The sequence below is a fragment of the Neovison vison genome, chromosome 7 (assembly GCF_020171115.1).
Source record: "Neovison vison isolate M4711 chromosome 7, ASM_NN_V1, whole genome shotgun sequence".
Classification (NCBI taxonomy): domain Eukaryota; kingdom Metazoa; phylum Chordata; class Mammalia; order Carnivora; family Mustelidae; genus Neogale; species Neogale vison.
This window is the reverse complement of record NC_058097.1, coordinates 64,392,413-64,411,194: the sequence shown is the minus strand read 5'-3', so window position 1 is coordinate 64,411,194 and position 18,782 is coordinate 64,392,413.

The following is an 18,782-nucleotide window of genomic DNA, read 5'->3' as shown; positions in this document are numbered from 1 at the left end:
CACAATATTTATTCTTCCAATCCAGGAGCATGGAACATTTTTCCATTTCTTTGTGTCTTCCTCAATTTCTTTCATGAGTACTTTATAGTTTTCTGAGTATAGATTCTGTGCCTCTTTGGTTAGGTTTATTGCTAGGTATCTTATGGTTTGGGGTGCAATTGTAAATGGGATTGACTCCTTAATTTCTCTTTCTTCTGTCTTGTTGTTGGTGTAGAGAAATGCAACTGATTTCTGTGCATTGATCTTATATCCTGACACTTTACTGAATTCCTGTACAAGTTCTAGCAGTTTTGGAGTGGAGTCTTTTGGGTTTTCCACATAGAGTATCATATCATCTGCGAAGAGTGATAATTTGACTTCTTCTTTGCCGATTTGGATGCCTTTAATTTCCTTTTGTTGTCTGATTGCTGAGGCTAGGACTTCTAGTACTATGTTGAATAGCAGTGGTGATAATGGACATCCCTGCCGTTTTCCTGACCTTATTGGAAAAGCTTTCAGTTTTTCTCCATTGAGAATGATATTTACGGTGGGATTTTCATAGATGGCTTTGATGATATTGAGGTATGCGCCCTCTATCCCTACACTTTGAAGAGTTTTGATCAGGAAGGGATGCTGTACTTTGTCAAATGCTTTTTCAGCATCTATTGAGAGTATCATATGGTTCTTGTTCTTTCTTTTATTGATGTGTTGTATCACATTGACTGATTTGCGGATGTTGAACCAACCTTGCAGCCCTGGGATAAATCCCACTTGGTCGTGGTGAATAATCCTTTTAATGTACTGTTGAATCCTATTGGCTAGTATTTTGGTGAGAATTTTAGAATCTGTGTTCATCAAGGATATTGGTCTATGGCTCTCTTTTTTGATGGAATCCTTGTCTGGTTTTGGGATCAAGGTGATGTTGGCCTCATAAAATGAGTTTGGAAGTTTTCCTTCCATTTCTATTTTTTGGAACAGTTTCAGGAGAATAGGAATTAGTTCTTCTTTAAATGTTTGGTAGAATTCCCCCGGGAAGCCGTCTGGCCCTGGGCTTTTGTTCGTTTGGGGATTTTTAATGACTGTGTCAATCTCCTTACTGGTAATGGGTCTGTTCAGGCTTTCTATTTCTTCCTGGTTCAATTTTGGTAGTTTATATGTTGCTAGGAATGCATCCATTTCTTCCAAATTGTCAAATTTGTTGGTGTAGAGTTGCTCATAGTATGTTCTTATAATAGTTTGCATTTCTTTGGTGTTACTTGTGATCTCTCCTCTTTCAGTCATGATTTTATTTATTTGGGTCCTTTCTCTTTTCTTTTTGATAAGTCTGGCCAGGGGTTTATCAATTTTATTAATTCTTTTTTTTCCAATTTATTTATTTTCAGAAAAACAGTATTCATTATTTTTTCACCACACCCAGTGCTCCATGCAAGCCGTGCCCTCTATAATACCTTCTTTCAAAGAACCAGCTCCTAGATTCATTGATTTGTTATATTGTTTCTTTGGTTTCTATTTCATTGATTTCTGCTCTGATCTTTATGATTTCTCTTCTCCTGCTGGGCTTAGGGTTTCTTTCTTTTTCTTTCTCCAGATCCAAATGTGTAGGGTTAGGTTGTGTACCTGAGACCTTTCTTGTTTCTTGAGAAAAGCTTGTACCACTATATATTTTCCTCTCAGGACTGCCTTTGTTGTGTCCCACAGATTTTGAACCGTTGCATTTTCATTATAATTTGTTTCCATGATTTTTTTTCAATTCTTCTTTAATTTCCCGGTTGACACATTCATTCTTTAGAAAGATGCTGTTTAGTCTCCATGTATTTGGGTTCTTTCCAAACTTCCTCTTGCGGTTGAGTTCTAGCTTCAGAGCATTGTGGTCTGAAAATATGCAGGGAATGATCCCAATCTTTTGATACCAGTTGAGTCCTGATTTAGGACCAAGGATGTGATCTATTCTGGAGAATGTTCCATGTGCACTAGAGAAGAATGTGTATTCTGTTGCTTTGGGATGAAATGTTCTGAATATTTCTGTGATGTCCATCTCATCCAGTGTATCATTTAAGGCCTTTATTTCCCTGTTGATCTTTTGATTGGATGATCCGTCCATTTCAGTGAGGGGAGTGTTAAAGTCCGCTACTATTATTTTATTATTGTTGATGTGTTTCTTTGATTTTGTTATTAATTGGTTTATATAGTTGGCTGCTCCCACGTTGGGGGCATAGATATTTAAAATTTTAGATCTTCTTGTTGGACAGACCCCTTGAGTATGATATAGTGTCCTTCCTCATCTCTTATTATAGTCTTTGGCTTAAAATCTAATTGATCTGATATAAGGATTGCTACTCCTGCTTTTTTCTGATGTCCATTAGCATGGTAAATTCTTTTCCACCCCCTCACTTTAAATCTGGAGTTGTCTTTGGGCTTAAAATGAGTTTCTTGGAGGCAACATATAGATGGGTTTTGTTTTTTTATCCATTCTGATACCCTGTGTCTTTTTATTGGGGCATTTAGCCCATTAACATTCAGGGTAACTATTGAGAGATATGATTTTAGTGCCATTGCATTGCCTGTAAGGTGACTGTTACTGTGTATTGTCTCTGTTCCTCTCTGATCTACCAAAGAGAAAGGTTCCCTCTTTGCTTAGAGGACCCCTTTCAGTATTTCCTGTAGAGCTGGTTTGGTGTTTACAAATTCTTTCAGTTTTTGTTTGTCCTGGAAGCTTTTAATCTCTCCTTCTATTTTCAATGATAGCCTAGCTGGATATAGTATTCTTGGCTGCATGTTTTTCTCATTTAGTGCTCTGAAAATATCATGCCAGCTCTTTCTGGCCTTGCAGGTCTCTGTGGATAAGTCAGCTGCCAATCTAATTCTTTTACCATTGTATATTACAGATTTCTTTTCCCGGGCTGCTTTCAGGATTTTCTCTTTGTCAATAAGGCTTGTAAATTTTACTATTAGGTGATGTGTGGGTGTGGGCCTATTCTTATTGATTTTGAGGGGCGTTCTCTGAACCTCCTGAATTTTGATGCTCTTTCCCTTTGCCATATTGGGGAAATTCTCCCCAGTAATTCTCTCCAGTATACCCTCTGCTCCCCTCTCTCTTTCTTCTTCTTCTAGAATCCCAATTATTCTAATGTTGTTTCCTCTTTTTGTGTCACTTATCTCTCGAATTCTCCCCTCATGATCCAGTAGCTGTTTGTCCCTCTTTTGCTCAGCTTCTTTATTCTCTGTCATTTGGTCTTCAATATCGCTAATTGTTTCTTCTGCCTCAAATATCCTAGCAGTGAGAGCCTCCATTTTTTATTGAACCTCATTAATAGCTCTTTTGATTTCAACTTGGTTAGATTTTAGTTTTTTTATTTCTCCAGAAAGGGCTTTTATATCTCTGGAGAGGGTTTCTCTAATATCTTCCATGCCTTTTTCAAGCCCGGATAGAACCTTGAGTATTGTCATTTTGAACTGTAGATCTGACATATTACCAATGTCTGTATTGATTAGGTCCCTAGCCTTCGGTACTGCCTCTTGTTCTTTTTGTTGTCGTTGTTGTTGTGAATTTTTCCGCCTTGTCATTTTGTCCAGCTAAGAGTATATGAAGGAGCAAGTAAAATACTAAAAGGGTGGCAACAATCCCAGGAAAATATGCTTTAACCAAATCAGAAGAGATCCCAAATCATGAGGGGGGATTTCTCTCCCCTCACGATTGAGTGAGGGATCTCCTCTGATTGGGATCTTCTCTGATTGGGATCTCCCAATCTCTTCTGATTTGGATGTCTTCTGATTTGGGGAGAAAAAGAGGTTCAAAAAGAAAGAAAGAAAAAAAAGAATTAAAAAAAGAGGTTGAATTAAAAATTCAATCAATAATTAAAAAGACAAGTATAAAAAAGAGATTGAAGAGATTGGGATCTCTTCTGATTTGGGGGTAAAAAGAGGTTCAAAAATAAAGAAAGAAAAAAAAGAAAAAAAAGAATTAAAAAAAAAGAAAACGAATAAAGAGAACTATAAAAAAGAAAAAGATATATATATTAGAAAAACTAGTTAAATAACGTTAAAAAGGAAAAGGGTAAAAGTTAAAAAAAATTAGCAGAAGAAAAGAAAAAAAATAAAAAAGAAAAAAATTAAATTAACTGCAAGAATAAAAAATCACAGGGAGAAAGCCATGGGTTCCGTTGTTTGCTTTCTCCTCCTCTGGAATTCTGCTGATCTCCTTGGTATTGAAACTGCACTCCTTGGTAGGTGAACTTGTCTTGCCTGGATTTCTTATTGATCTTCTAGGGGAGGGGCCTGGTGTAGTGATTCTCAAGTGTCTTTGCCCCAGGCAGAATTGCACCGCCTTTACCAGGGGCCGGGCTGATTGATCCACACGGCTTTGCTTTCAGGAGCTTTTGTTCCCTGAGCGCTTTCCATAGAGTTCCGGAGGACGGGAATACAAATGGCGGCCTCCTGGTCTCTGGCCCGGAGGAGCCGAGAGCCCGGGGCCCCGCTCCCCAGTGCGCCCTCAGCGAACAGCTCCTAGTAACTCCTGTCTGCCTAACCTCCGACCGCGCTCCGAGCTCACCAAGCCTGCGACTGGTTCAAGGCAAAACCGAGCTGTGAGCTTACTGTCGGCTCTATCTCTGTAGCCGGCTTTCCCGTTCCAATATCCACAAGCTCTGCAACACTCAGACACCCCCGATCCTTCTGTGACCCTGCGAGACCTGAGGCCACGCCGACCCCGCGTGGGCTTCGCCCAGGTTTAGCCTCTGGAGCAATGTGCCTCAGCGGAACAGACTTTTAAAAGTCCTGATTTTGTGCTCCATTGCTCCGCCACTTGCCGGGAGCTGGCCCCTTCCCCTGGGGTCTATCTTCCCGTCGCTTTGGATTCACTTCTCCGCCAGTCCTACGTTTGAAAGTGGTTGTTTTTCTGTTTCTAGAATTGCTGTTCTTCTCTTCAATCTGCCAATGGATTTGCAGGTGTTTGCAGTCTTTAGATAAGCTTTCTAGTTGATCTCCTCCTAGCTGAAGTAGTCTCAGCCTGCTATTTCTCCACCATCTTGACTCCTCTCTGGAGTTTGTGTCTTGATGACTGACAAATGGAGCGATGCTGTCAAGAGGCTGTGGAGAATTTCCCATGCTGAGGCTTATGAGATGCTCCAAACAGCAAGGTTTCCTTCTACTGGACAGGTGGAGTCTGGTTTGTTTTCTCCAGGGTCCCCAATGTGTAAAGTTTGGATAGCAGACCTCTCCCACAAGAATCTCTGGAAAGCACTCCTCCATTGACCATTTCATCTGAAGAAAATGGCAGGTTCTTTCTGGTGGCTCTGGGGCGAAGGATCATGCCTTGAGTTGACTTGGAATCTCTTGAAGATTGGCCACAATGCTGGTTTGTTACCAGAGAGATATTAAAATGTGCTGGAGGCTAAGGTGCCGTGCAAGAATCTGCTAACCTGAGGGTTTGGCACAGGTCAAAGAGTACGGTTTTCTTCTGGGGACAGGAGATGTTCTATTGTGTGTCTCAGGGATCACCTGTTCTATCATAAGTTGGTATTCCAGAACAGGCTCCTGAAGACAGATGCCTGAAAACCATATCCCTGGTTCCAATGAGGTCATAGAGGCATGCCAGGTTTAATAATCTGACTCGGGATCATTGAATTGGCTGTCTGACTGGATGTAGGTGATCAGGGTGTTTCATACTGTGTATTTGCATCTAGAGCGGCTGACAGTATTAGGGTGGGCTCAGGAGACTTGCAGGTTTCTCCTAATCTGGAAGGTTTGGGCAACTGTGATGGGTACAGTTTCCTTGGGGATGGCCGACACAGTCCTGTGGTGTGGATCCAGAGACCCATATCCTGTAGGGCATGTGAGCCATGGTTTTTGGAATGAAATCTGAAAACGCAAATTTGGGATAGGGTTAATGGTGTGGAGGTCGCAATGCATAGACCTGGAGGGCAGCTGGTCTGGAACTGTAATTAACATGATGAGAAGGCGGTAGCACAGGCTTTTCTATCTGGATTGTGTGTCCAGGATGGTCTCCAAATGCAGGTGTGGTCTCATGGGTTCATGGGAGACATTTATCTCTAAGGATCCTCAGTGTGGGAAATCCTCCATGGCCTCTTGATGCCACCCCCCATTTGTCAGTCATCATAGACACAAATTCCAGTGTGAGCATATATCTGGCATCCACCCTTACTCGGGTGCTGGATATCTCGAATAAGCCGCTGCACAGAGGATCTGCCTTCCTCTTGGCACTAAATTGAACCGTAGCTTGTGTTTACAATTCCATCCTCACTCTACTGGTCTGCAAAACCCCTTGATAGATAATTCTAGAGCTACAACGCAACATTCTGCCTTCTCTATAGAAAGAAGTGCCTGGTAAGCCTGCTCAGAAACCCCACATGAGGATCAATCTGCTCGGCCCTCGACGGAACCCCGATTTATAGGCTGCCCTAGCCACTAGTGCTGTATCTCTCAGAGAATGAGCCCTGACCTAGTGTAAGCCACCTACAGAGCTGACCTATATCTAGCATGTGGGATGGTCCATGGCCCTACTTCCTCATCTCTACCCATCCTTGGTATTCAGGCATCTTTCCCCAGGGATTTGCTAGAATCCCTGCCAATGGGGGAACCTGAAGCCCAATAGAGAATGCCTCTTTCTCCATGGCAGGGAACCGAACTGTTGGGATGGGTGTCAAACCCTCAAAGTGGGAGCAATCTTCATGGCCAATGAGAACACACCCATTCCTGAGGACCACCCTGGGCACAAACAGGCATGGTGATCCTCAACCTGAGCATGCTTTCAAACAATCCCTCTCAGTTGCACCACCACGATCCCGCATTGCAGTACTGGGACACCCCTATGCCCAAGTCCTAACATAGGGTGGGATTTTCCAGGGGCCCAGACCCAGAGCCCGTCACTGGTCCACTGTTTTGGGGCACCCCTAAGACGCAAAACAGCATTCTTCCCTTCCGAGAAAAAGCCACAAAACTATGGGGAGCCACCCAGAGCCTTAGAGAGGAAAAGTGTCCCATGGATCCATGAGACCACACCTGCATGTCGAGGCCATCCTGGACTCACAATCCAGATAGAAAAGCCTGTGCTATCACCTACCTGTCACCCGAATTACAGTTCCTGACGAGGTTCCCTCCAGGTCTATGCATTGGGCCTGTGACCTCCATGCCACTAACCTTAACCTGAATTTGTGTTTACAGATTTCTCTCTAAAAACCATGGCTCATATGACCTCCAGGATGGTGTGTCTGGAGCCACACCATAGGACTGCTGTCATCCCCAAGGACACTGTGCACGTCACAGTTGCCCAAACCTTCCAGATTATGAGAAATCTGCAAGTCCCCTGAGCCCACCCCAGTATTGACGGCCGCTCTGGAAGCATATGCACAGTCTGAAACAACCTCATCACCTACATCCAGACAGACACCCATATCAATGGTACTGAGTGAGAAGATTAAAACTCACATGCCCCTAGAAACACACTGGAACCCTAGATTAAGATTTAAGGCATCTGTCCTCAGTGGTCTTTTCTGGAATACCAACTTAGGATACAACATGTTTTCCCTGGGCCACAGAACAGAACATCTCCTTTCCCCAGAAGGACACCGTGCTCTTTGACCTGTACCAAACCCTAAGGGTAGGAGAATCCTACAAGGCACCTTAGATACCAGCACATTCTAAAAACTCCCTGGTAACAATCCAGCATTGTGACCCAATTGCAAGAGATTCCATGTCAACTCAAGGCCTTGGAACTTCGCCCCAGTGCCACCAGAATGAACCTGTCATGTTCCTCAGCTTGAAAGGGCAATGGAGGTGTTCTTTCCAGGCATCCATGTGGGAGAGCTCTACTACCCATACTTTCCACATGGGGGACCCTGGAGTAAAGAAACCAGACTCCACCTGTCAAGGAGAAGACCTTGCCCTTTGGAGCATATCACAAGCCCTGGCTTGGGAAATCCTCCATGGGATATTGACACCACACCTCCTTTTGATAGTCATCATAGACAAAAACTCCAGTGTGAGCAAACATCTGACAACCGCCCTTACTCAGCTGCTGGATATCTCGAATAAGCCACTTCACACTGGCAGTAGATTCTGCATGCCACTGAATTGAACCGTAACTTGTGTTTACAAATCCATCCTCACCCTACTGGTCCCCTAGCCCTCTTGATAGGGAACTCTTGAGCCACAACGTAACATTCTTCCTGCCCTGTAGAAAGAAGGGCCTGGTGAATCTACCCAGAAACCCCACATAAGGATCATCTGCTTGGCCCTCGAGGGCACCCCAAGGGTGCCCTGGTCCCTAGTGCTGTGTCTGACAGAGCATGAGCCCCGAAGTAGTGTCAGCCACACAGAGATTGGGTGCCATTACCAGCATGTGAGAAAGGCCATGGCCCAAGTCTGTCATCTCTACTCATCCTTGGTATTCAGGCACCTGTCCCCAGACCTTTGCTGGAAACACTGCCAATGAGGGTACCTGAAGAACAATAGAGAACTCTTCTTTCCCATGGCAGGAAGCCTGGATGTTGGGATGGGTATCCAACCCTCAAAGTGGGAGAAAGTTGCATGGACAATAAGACCATGCACACTCCTGAGGGCCGACCTGGGCACAAACAGGCATTGTGACCCTCAGCCTGAGCATGCTTTCAAACAAGCCCTCTCAGTTGCACCACCAGGATCGGGCTTTGAAAGCCTGGTACGCCCCTAGACCCAAATTCTAACCCTTAGTTGGATTTTTCAGGTGCCCAGACCCAGAGACCATCTCTGGAATCCTATTTTGGGGCACACATAAGTTGGAAACCATCACTCGTCCCTTCCACGAAAAAGCCACCAAATTACAGGGAGCCAGCAGGTTCCATAGAGAGGAAAAGTCTCCCATGGACCCATGAGACGACACCTGCATTACGAGGCCATCCTGGACACACAGTCCAGATATAAACGCCTGTACTACCGCTTTCAAGGCACCCTAATTACAGTTCCTGATGAGATGCCCTCCAGGTCTATTCATTGGGCCTGTGATCCCCTCTCCACTAACCCTAACCCTGCATAACCTTGTGTATTCAGACTTCTCGCCCAAAACCATAGCTCACATGCCCTCCAGGATGGGGTCTCTCTAGCCACACCAGAGGACTGTGGCTGCGATCCCCAAGGAAACTATGGCTGTCACATTTTCCCAAACCCTCCAGTTTAGAAGAAACCTGCAAGGCCCCTGAGCCCGTCCCAGTATTGGAGGCCAGTCTGGTTGCAAATGTGCAGTCTGAAACACCCTGATCACCTCCATCAAGGAAGACACCCACTTCAATGGGCCTGAGTCAGAAGATTGAACCTGACATGCCCCTAGGACCTCATTGGAACCATATATTAGTTTTTCAGGCATTTGTCGTCTGTTCTGGAATACCAGCTTAGGGTACAACATGTGGTCCCTGAACCACACAACAGAACATCTCCTGTCCCTAGAAGCAAACTGTGCCCTTGGACCTGTATAAAACACTCAATGTGGGAGAATCCTGCACGGCCCATTAGCCACCAGCATATTCTAAGATCTCCCTGGTAACAAACCAGCATAATGAAACATATGCAAGAGATTCCATGTCAATTCCAGGCGTTGGTACTTCGCCCCAGAGGCAACAGAAGGAACATGCCATGATCCTCAGGTGCAATGCTTAATGGACGTTTGCTTTCCAGGCATCCATGCGGGAGAGCTCTGCTTCCCAAACTTTCCACATGGAGGACTGTGGAGCAACCAAAGCACACTCCACCTGTCCAGTAGAAAGAAACCTTGCTGTTTGGAGCATCTCACAAGCCTCAGCGTGGGAAATTCTCCGTAGCCTCTTGACACCACTCCTCCATTTGTCAGATATCATAGACACAAACTCCTGTGTGAGCAAATATCTGACATCCCCCCCTACTCAGGTGCTGGCTATCTCGAATAAGCTGCTGCCTTTCGGAACTGTCTACTGCTTGGCACTGAATTGAACCATAGCTAGTGTTTACAATTCCATCCTCACCTGACTGATACCCAAGCCCTCTTGATAGGGAATTCTGGAGCCACAATGCAGCATTCCGCCTTCCCCACAGAAAGAATTGCCTGGTGAGACTATCCAGAAACCCCACATGAGGATCATCTGCTCAGCCCTCGAGGATCCCCTATTTATCAGCTTTCCTGGCCAGTAGTGCTGTGTCTGACAGAGCCTGAGTCATGACTTCGTATCATCCACCCAGAGAGTGGTTCCCGTATCCAACATGTGAGACCAGCCATGGCTCAATCCGTCCTCTCTACCCATCCTTGGTATTCGGCCATCTGTCCCCAAACCTTTGCTGGAATCCCTGCCAGTGGGGGAACCTGAGCCCAATAGCAAACTGCTCCTTCCTCATGGCATGAAACCTAGCTTTTGGGATAGGTGTACAACCCTCAGAGAGGGAGCCAGCTGTATGGGCAATGAGACCATGCCCACTCCCATGGGTCACCCTGGGGAAAAACAGGCATTGTGACCCTCAACCTGAGCATGCTTTCAAATAAGCCCTCTCTATTGTACCACCAGGATCCCGCATTGCAGGGCTGGTATGCACCTAGGCCCAAATCCTAACCCTTGGTGGGAATCTCTTGGCTCCCAGACTCGTCTCCAGAATCCCTGTTTTGGGGCACCCCTAAGATGGAAAACAGCACTCTCCCCTTCCCCGAGAAAGCCACCAAAGTATTGGGAGCCACCAGGATCCTTAAGGAAGAAAAATCTCCTATGGACCCATGAGACCACACCTGAATTCTGAGGCTATCCAACCACACAATCCAGATAGGAAAGCCTGTGCTACTGCCTTCCACTCACTCTAATTACAGTTCCAGATGAGCTCTCCTCCAGGTCTGTGCATTGGGCCTGTGATCACCTCACCTCTAAGCCTATCCTGAGTTTGAGTTTGAAGTCTACTCTCCCAAAACCATGGCTTATATGTCCTCCAGGATGGGGTTTTTGGAGCCACACTACAGGAATGTGCCTGCCATCCCCAGTTTCCCAAACTGTCTAGATTAGAAGAAACCTCAAAGTCGCCTGGGCCCACTGCCATATTGGTCGCTGCTCTGTATGAAAATGCACAGTCTGAAACACCCTAATCACCTACATCCTGCAGACGCCAAAGTCAATGCTCCTGAGTCAGAAGATTGAAACTGACATGCCCCTAGGACTTCACTGGAATCCTAGATTAGGTTTATAGGTATTGTCCTCAAAGGCTTGTTCTGGAATACCAACTTATGATATAACATGATATAAGAAGAACATCTCCTGTCCCCAGAAAGAAACTGTGTTCTTCGACCTCTGTCAAATCCTCCGGGTAGTAGAATCCTGCTTGGCCCCTTAGCACGAGGGCATTCTAAGCGTTCCTTGGTAAAAAACCAACATTGTAACCCATCTGAAAGAGATTCCATGTTAATTCATCGCCCTTGGTTCTTCGCACCAGATCCACCAGAACAAACCTGCCATGTTCCTCAGCTGCAATGGAAAATGGAGGTTTGCTTTCCAGGAATTCATGCGGGAGTGCTCTGCTACCCAATCTTTCCACATGGGGGAACCTAGAACAAACAATCCAGACTCCACATGTCCAGTAGAAGGAAACCTTGATGTTTGGAGCATCTCACAAGCTTCAGCATAAGAAATCCTCCATGGATTCTTGACGCCACCCTTCCATTTGTCAATCATCATAGATACAAACTCCAGTGTGAGCAAACATTTGACAATCGCCCTTACTCAGGTGCCAGTTTCTCAAATAAGGCGCTATATATTGGAACTGCCTTCCGCTTGGCACTGAACTGAACTGTAGCTTAGTTTTACAATTCCATCCTCACTGTGCTGGTCTCCAAGACTTTTTGAGAGGGAATTCTGGAATCACAATGCAGCATTCTGCCTTCCCCATAGAAAGAAGAAGTGCCTGGTGAGTCTGCCCAGAAACCCCACATGAGGATCAATCTGCTCAGCCTTCGAGGGAACCCCGATTTATAGGCTGCCCTGGCCACTAGTGCTGTGTCTGACAGAGCTTGAGCCCTGACCTCATGTCATCCACCCAGAGGGTGGGGCCCATATCCAGCATGCAGACCAGCCATGGCTCAAGTCTGTCATATCTACCCATCCTTGGTATTCAGGCATCTGTCCCCCGTCTTTTGTTGGAATCCCTGCCACACCACAGGAAGGTGTCTGCCATCCCCAAGGAAAATTTGCCCGTCACAGTTTCCCAAACCCTCCACATTAGGAGAAACCTGCAAGGCCCCTGAGCCCACCACAATACTGGAGGCCGCTCTGGAGGTAAATGTGTATTATGAAACACCCTGATCACCTACATCTGGCAGACACTCAAGTCAATGGTCCTGAGTCAGAAGATTGAAATTGACATGCCCCTAGGACCTCACTGGAACCCTAGATTAGGTGTTCAGGCATTTGTCCTCAGAGGCCTGTTCTGGAATACCAACTTATGATACAACATGTAGTTCCTGAGCCACAGAACAGAACATCTCCTGTCCCCAGAAGGAAACCATGCCCTTCGACCTGTGTCAAACCCTCTGGGTGGGAGAATTCTGCATGACCCCTTAGCCACCAGGACATTCTAAGATTTCCTTGGTAACAAACAAACATTGTGAAACATCTGAAAGAGATTCCATGTTAATTCATCGCCCTTGATATTTCACACCAGAGCCACCAGAACAAACCTTCTATATTCCTCAGCTGCAATGGATAATGGAGGTGGACTTTCAAGGTAGCCATGCGGGAGAGTTGTACTACCCAGACTATCCACATGGAGGACACTGGAGCAAACAAACCAGACTCCCCATCTCCAGTAGAAGAAAGCCTTGCTGTTTGGAGAATCTCACAAGCCCTAGCGTGGGACAACCTCCATGGCTTTTTGACGCCTCCCTTCCATTAGTCGACTCCAGTGTGAGCAGGCATCTGATATCCACCCTTACTCAGGTGCCGGATATCTCGAATCAGCCACTGCACACTGGAGCTGCCTTCCGCTTGGCACTGAATTTAACCGTAGCTTGTGTTGACAATTCTATCCTCACCCTCAAGGTCTCCATGGCCTCTTAATAGGTAATTGTCGAGCCACATCAGAGCGTTCTGCTTTTCTCATAGAAGGAAGTCTTCCAAGAAAGCCCAAATGAGGATCAATCTGCTCGAACCTTGAGGGAACCCCAATTTGTAGGCTGCCCTGGCCACTAGTACCGTGTCTGACAGAGCCTTAGCCCCAACTTCGTGTCAGCCACCAAGAGACTGGGGACCATATCCAGCATGTGAGTCTGACCATGGCTCAAGTCCATCATCTCTACCCATCTCTGGTATTCAGGCATCTGTCCCTAGACCTTTGCTGGAATCCCAGTCAATGGGGGTACCTGAAGCACAATAAAGAATTCCTCCTTCCCAATTACAGGAAATGTGTCTATTGGGATGGGTGTGCAACCCTCAGAGTGGGATCCAACAGTATCACCAACAAGACCAGACCCACTCCTGAGGGCTGCCCTGGGATCAAACAGGCATTGTGCCTCTCAGGCTGAGCATGCCTTCAAACAATCCCTCTAAGTTTCACCACCGCATTGTGGGTCTGGTATGCCCCTAGGCCCAAATACTAACCCTTGGTGGGATTTTCCAGGTGCCCTAACCCCATGCCCGTCTATGTAGTTTCTGTTTTGGGCCACCCCTAAGATGGAACAGCACTCTTCCCTTCCCCTAAAAAGCCACTAAACTATTGGGAGCTGATAGGATCCTTAGAGAGGAAAAGTCTTCTATGGACCCATGAGACCATACCTACATTCCGAGACCTTCCTGGACACACAATCCAGATAGAAAATCCTTTGCTACTGTCTTAGAGTCACCCTAATTACAGTTCCTGATGAACTGCCCTCCAAGTCTACGCATTGAGCATGCAATTACCTCGCCACTAACACTAACCTGAGTTTGTGTTTGCAGAATTCTCTCTCAAAACCATGGCTCAAATGCCCTGCTGGATGGGCTCTCTAGAGCCACATCACAGGGCTGTGCCTGCCATTGCCAAGGAAAATTTGTCCATCACAGTTTCCCAATCCCTCCAGAATAGGAGAAACATGCAAGGCCCCTGAGTCCACCCCCGTACTGGAGGCTGCTCTGGTAGCAAATGCACAGTATGTACACCTGATCACCTACATCCAGGCAGATACCCAAGTCAATGTTTCTGAGTCAGACGATTGAACCTGATATGCCCCTAGGACCTCATTGGAACCCTAGATTAGGTTTTCAGGCACATGTCCTCAGGAATGGGTCACAATGCTGCATTGTTACAAGGGAGATATTAGAATTTGCTGGTGGCTAACAAGCCCAGCAGGATTCTCCTACCCTGAGGGTTTGGCACAGGTCGAAGAGCACGGTTTCCCTGGAATACCAACTTATGATAGAACATGTGGTCCCTGAGTCACACAACAGTACATCTCCTGTCCCCAAAAGGAAGCTGTGCTCTTGGACTTGTGTCAAACCCTCAGGGTATGAGAATCATGCATGGCCCTTTAGCCACCAGCACATTCTAAGATCTCCGTGGTAAAAAAACAGAATTGTGACCCATCTGCAAGAGATTCAGTGTCAACTCAATCCTTGGTACTTTGCCCCAGAGCCACCAGAAATAACCTGCCATGTTTCTGAGCTGCAATGGTCATTGGGTGTGTGCTTTCCAGGCATCCATGCGGAAGAGCTCTGCCTCCCAATCTTTCCACATGCGGGACCCTGGAGCTAGCAAACCAGACTCCCCCTGTCCAGTAGAAGGAAACCTTGCTGTTTCAAGCATCCTACAAGCCCCAGCGTGGGAAATCCTCCATGGCCTCTTGACGCCACCACTCCATTTGTCAGTCATCATAGACACAAACTCCAGTGTGAGCAAACATCTGACATCCACCCTTACTCAGGTGCTGGGTATCTTGAATTAGCCTCTGCACATTGGAGCTCCCTTCCTCTTGGCACTGAATTGAACTGTAACTTGTGTTGACAATTCAATTTTCAATGTACTGGTCCCCAAGCCCTCTTGATGAGGAATCTGGAGCCACAACGCAGCATTCTGCCTTGCCAATAGAAAGAAGTATTGCTTGGACAGTCTGCCCAGAAACCCCACATGAGAATCTATCTGCTTGGCACTCGATGGAATTCTGATTTATAGGCTGTCCTGGCCACTAGTGCTGTGTCTGACAGAGCCTAAGCCACGACCTAATGTCAGCCACCCAGAGAGCGGGCCCCATATCCAGCATGTGAGACCCGCCATGGCCCAAGTCCATCATCTCTATCCATCATTGGATTCAGGCATATTTCCCTAGACTTTTGCTGGAATACCTGCCAATAGGGGAACATGAAGCACAAGAGAGAACTCCTCCTTCCCCATGACAGGAAACCTGGCAGTTGGGATGTTTGTTGAAACCACACAGTGGGAGCCAGCTTCATGGACAATGAGATCACGCCAACTCCTGAGGGCCGCCCTGGGCACAAACAGGCATTGTGACCCTCAACCTGAGCATGCTTTCAAACAAGCCCTCTCAGTGGCATGCCCAGAATCCCAAATTGCAGGCCTGGTATGCCCCTAGGCCCAAATAATAACCCTTGGTGTGATTTTCCAGGCACCCATTCTGAGAACCCGTCTCTGGAATCCCTGTTTTGGGGCAACCCAATGACGGAAAACAGCACACTTCCTGTCCCTGAAAAAGCCACCAAACTTGGGGATCTGCCAGGATCCTAAGGGGGGAAAATCTCCCATTGACCCATAAGACCACACCTGCATTTCAAGGCTATCCTGCTAACACAATCCAGATAGAAAAGACAGTGCTACCACCTTTGAGTCACCCTAATTACAATTCCTTATGAGCTACCCTCCAGGTGTATGCATAGGGCCTGTGATCACCTCGCCACTAACCCTAAGCCAAATTTGTGCTTGCAGACTTCTTTCCCAAACCATGGCTCACTTGCCCTCCAGTATGGTGTCTCTGGAGCCAGAGCACAGGACTGAGCCTGCCATCCCCAGGGAAACTGTGCCCATCTCAGTTGCTCAAACATTTCAAATTTGGAGAAACCTGCAAGCCCCAGAGCCCACCTCAATATTGACGGCCCCTCTGCACGCAATGCCCAGTCTGAAACACCCTGATTATCTACATCCAGGCATACACCCAAGTCAATGGTTCTGAGTCACAAGTTTGAAACTGGCATGCCCCTAGGATCTCATTGGTACCCTAGATTAGGTTTTCAGGCATCTGTCCTCAGTGAACTATCTGGAATACCAACTTGTGATATATCATGTAGTCCCTGAGCCCCACAACAGAAGAGATCCTGTCCTCAGAAGGAAATCGTGCTCCTTGACCTCTGCCAAACCCTCAGAGTAGGAGAATCCTGCACGGCACCTTAACCAACAGCACATTCTAAGATCTGCCTAATAAGAAACCACCATTGTGACCCCCCTGCAAGAGATTCCATGTCAACTCAAAGCCTTGATACTTCGCCCCAGAGCCATCGCACGGATTTGCATGTTCCTCAGCTGCAATGATCAATGGAGGTGAGCTTTCCAGGAATCCATGTGGGAGAGCTCTGCTCCCCAAACTTTCCACACGGGGGCCCTGGAGCAAACCAACTAGACTCCACCTGTCCAGTCGAAGGAAACCTTACTGTTCGGAGCATCTCACAAGCCTCAGAGTGGGAAATTCTTCATGGCCTATTGACACCACCCCTCCATTTGTCAGTCATCATAGATACAAACTCAATTGTGAGCAAACATCTGACATCCACCCTTAGGGGCTAGATATACCGTATAAGCTGCTGCACAAAGGAACTGCCTTCTGCATGACACTAAATTGATCCGTAGCTTATGTTTACTGTACCATCCTCACCCTACTGGTGCCCAAGCCGTCTTGGTAGGGAATTCTGGAGCTACAACGCAGCATTCTCCCTTCCCCATGCAAAGAAGAAGTGCATGTTGGGTCTGTCAGAAACCCCACATGAGATTCAATCTGCTTGGCCTTCAAGTGAACTCCGATTTATAGGCTTCCTGGCCACTAGTGCCTGACAGAGCCTTAGCCCTTACCTAGTGTCAGCAACCCAAAGAGTGGGCCCCATATCCAGCATGTGAGACTGCTCATGGACAAAATCTGTCACCTCTACCCATCCTTGGTGTTCAGGTACCTGTCCCCAGACTTTTGCTGGAATCCCTGCCAGTGGGGGAACCTGAAGCACAGTAAAGAACTCCTCCTTCCCATGGCAGGAAACCTGACTGTTGGGATGGGTGTCCAACCCTCAAAGTGGGAGGCAGCTGCATGGCCAATGAAACCACGCCCACTCCTAAGGGACACGCTGGGCACAAACAGGCATTGTGACCCTCAGCCTGAGCATGTTTTCAAACAAGCACTCTCAGTTTCACCATCAGCGTCCCACATTGCAGGGCTGGTATGCCCCTGGGCCCAAATCCTAAGCTTTGGTGTGATTTTCCAAGCACCCTGACCCAGAGCCCGTCTTTTGAATCCCTGTTTTGGGGCATGCATAAGATGGAAAACAGCACTCTTCCTTTCCCCGAGAAAGCCACCAAGCAATGGGAGACGCCAGGATCTTTAGAGCGGAATAATCTCCCATTGACCCATGAGTCCACACCTGCATTCCGAGGCCATCCTGGACACACAATCCAGATACAAAAGCCTGTGCTACTGGGTCTGAGTCACCCGATTTGCCATTCCTGACGAGCTGCCCTCCAGGTCTATGCATTGGGCCTGCGATCACCTCACCACTAACCTTAAACCGAGTTTGTGTTTGCAGACTTTTCTCCCAAAACCATGACTTACATGCCCTCCAGGATGGGGTGTCTGTAGCCACACCACAGGACTGTGCCTACCATACACAAGGAAATTGTGCCATCAACGTTGTCCAAACCCACCAGATGGGAGAAATCTGAAAGTCCCCTGAGACCACCCCAATTTTGGAGGCTGCTCTGGACTCAAATTCACAGTCTGAAACACCCTGATCACCTACATCCAGGCAGACAGCCAAGTCAATGGGCCTGATTCAGAAGTTTTTACCTGCCATGACTATAGGACTTAATTGATACCCTTGTTTAGATTTTTAGGTGTCTGTCCCCAGAGGCCTGTTCTCCAATACCAACTTATATTCCAACATGTGGTCCTTGAGCCACACAACAGAACCCCTGCTGTCCCCAGAAGGATACCTTGCTTTTGGTAGCTGTGTCCATGTCTCAGTGTAGGAGAATCCTGCATGGCCCCTGACCACCCCAACATTCTAACATCTTTCTGGATACAAACCAGCATTGTGATCCAACAGCATGAAACTCCATGTCAACTCAGGCTGCTTGGAACTTCGCCCCAGAGCCACCAGATCGAACCTGCCATGTTCCTTGGCTGCAGTGGTCAATGGGGTTTTGCTTTTCAGGCATCCATGCGGGAGAGCTCTGCACCCAAACTTTATGGGGTACCATGGAGCAAACAAACTAGACTCCTCTTGTCCAGTAGAAGGAAATCTTGCTGTTTGGAGTGTCTCGCAAGCATAAGCGTGGGAAATCCTCCATGGGCTCTTGATGCCACCCCTCCATTTGTTGGTCATCATAGACACAAACTCTAGTGTGAGCAAACATCTGACATCTGCCCTTACTCAGGTGCTGCATATATCGAAGAAGACGCTTCTCATTGGAACTGCATTCTGCTTGGCACTGAATTATACAGTAGCTTGTGTTTACAATTCCATCCTCACCCTCCTGCTCCCCAAGGCCTCTTGATATTGAATTCTGGAGCTACAATGTAGCATTCTGCCTTACACAGAAAGAAGAACTGCCTGGTTAGTCTCCCCAGAATC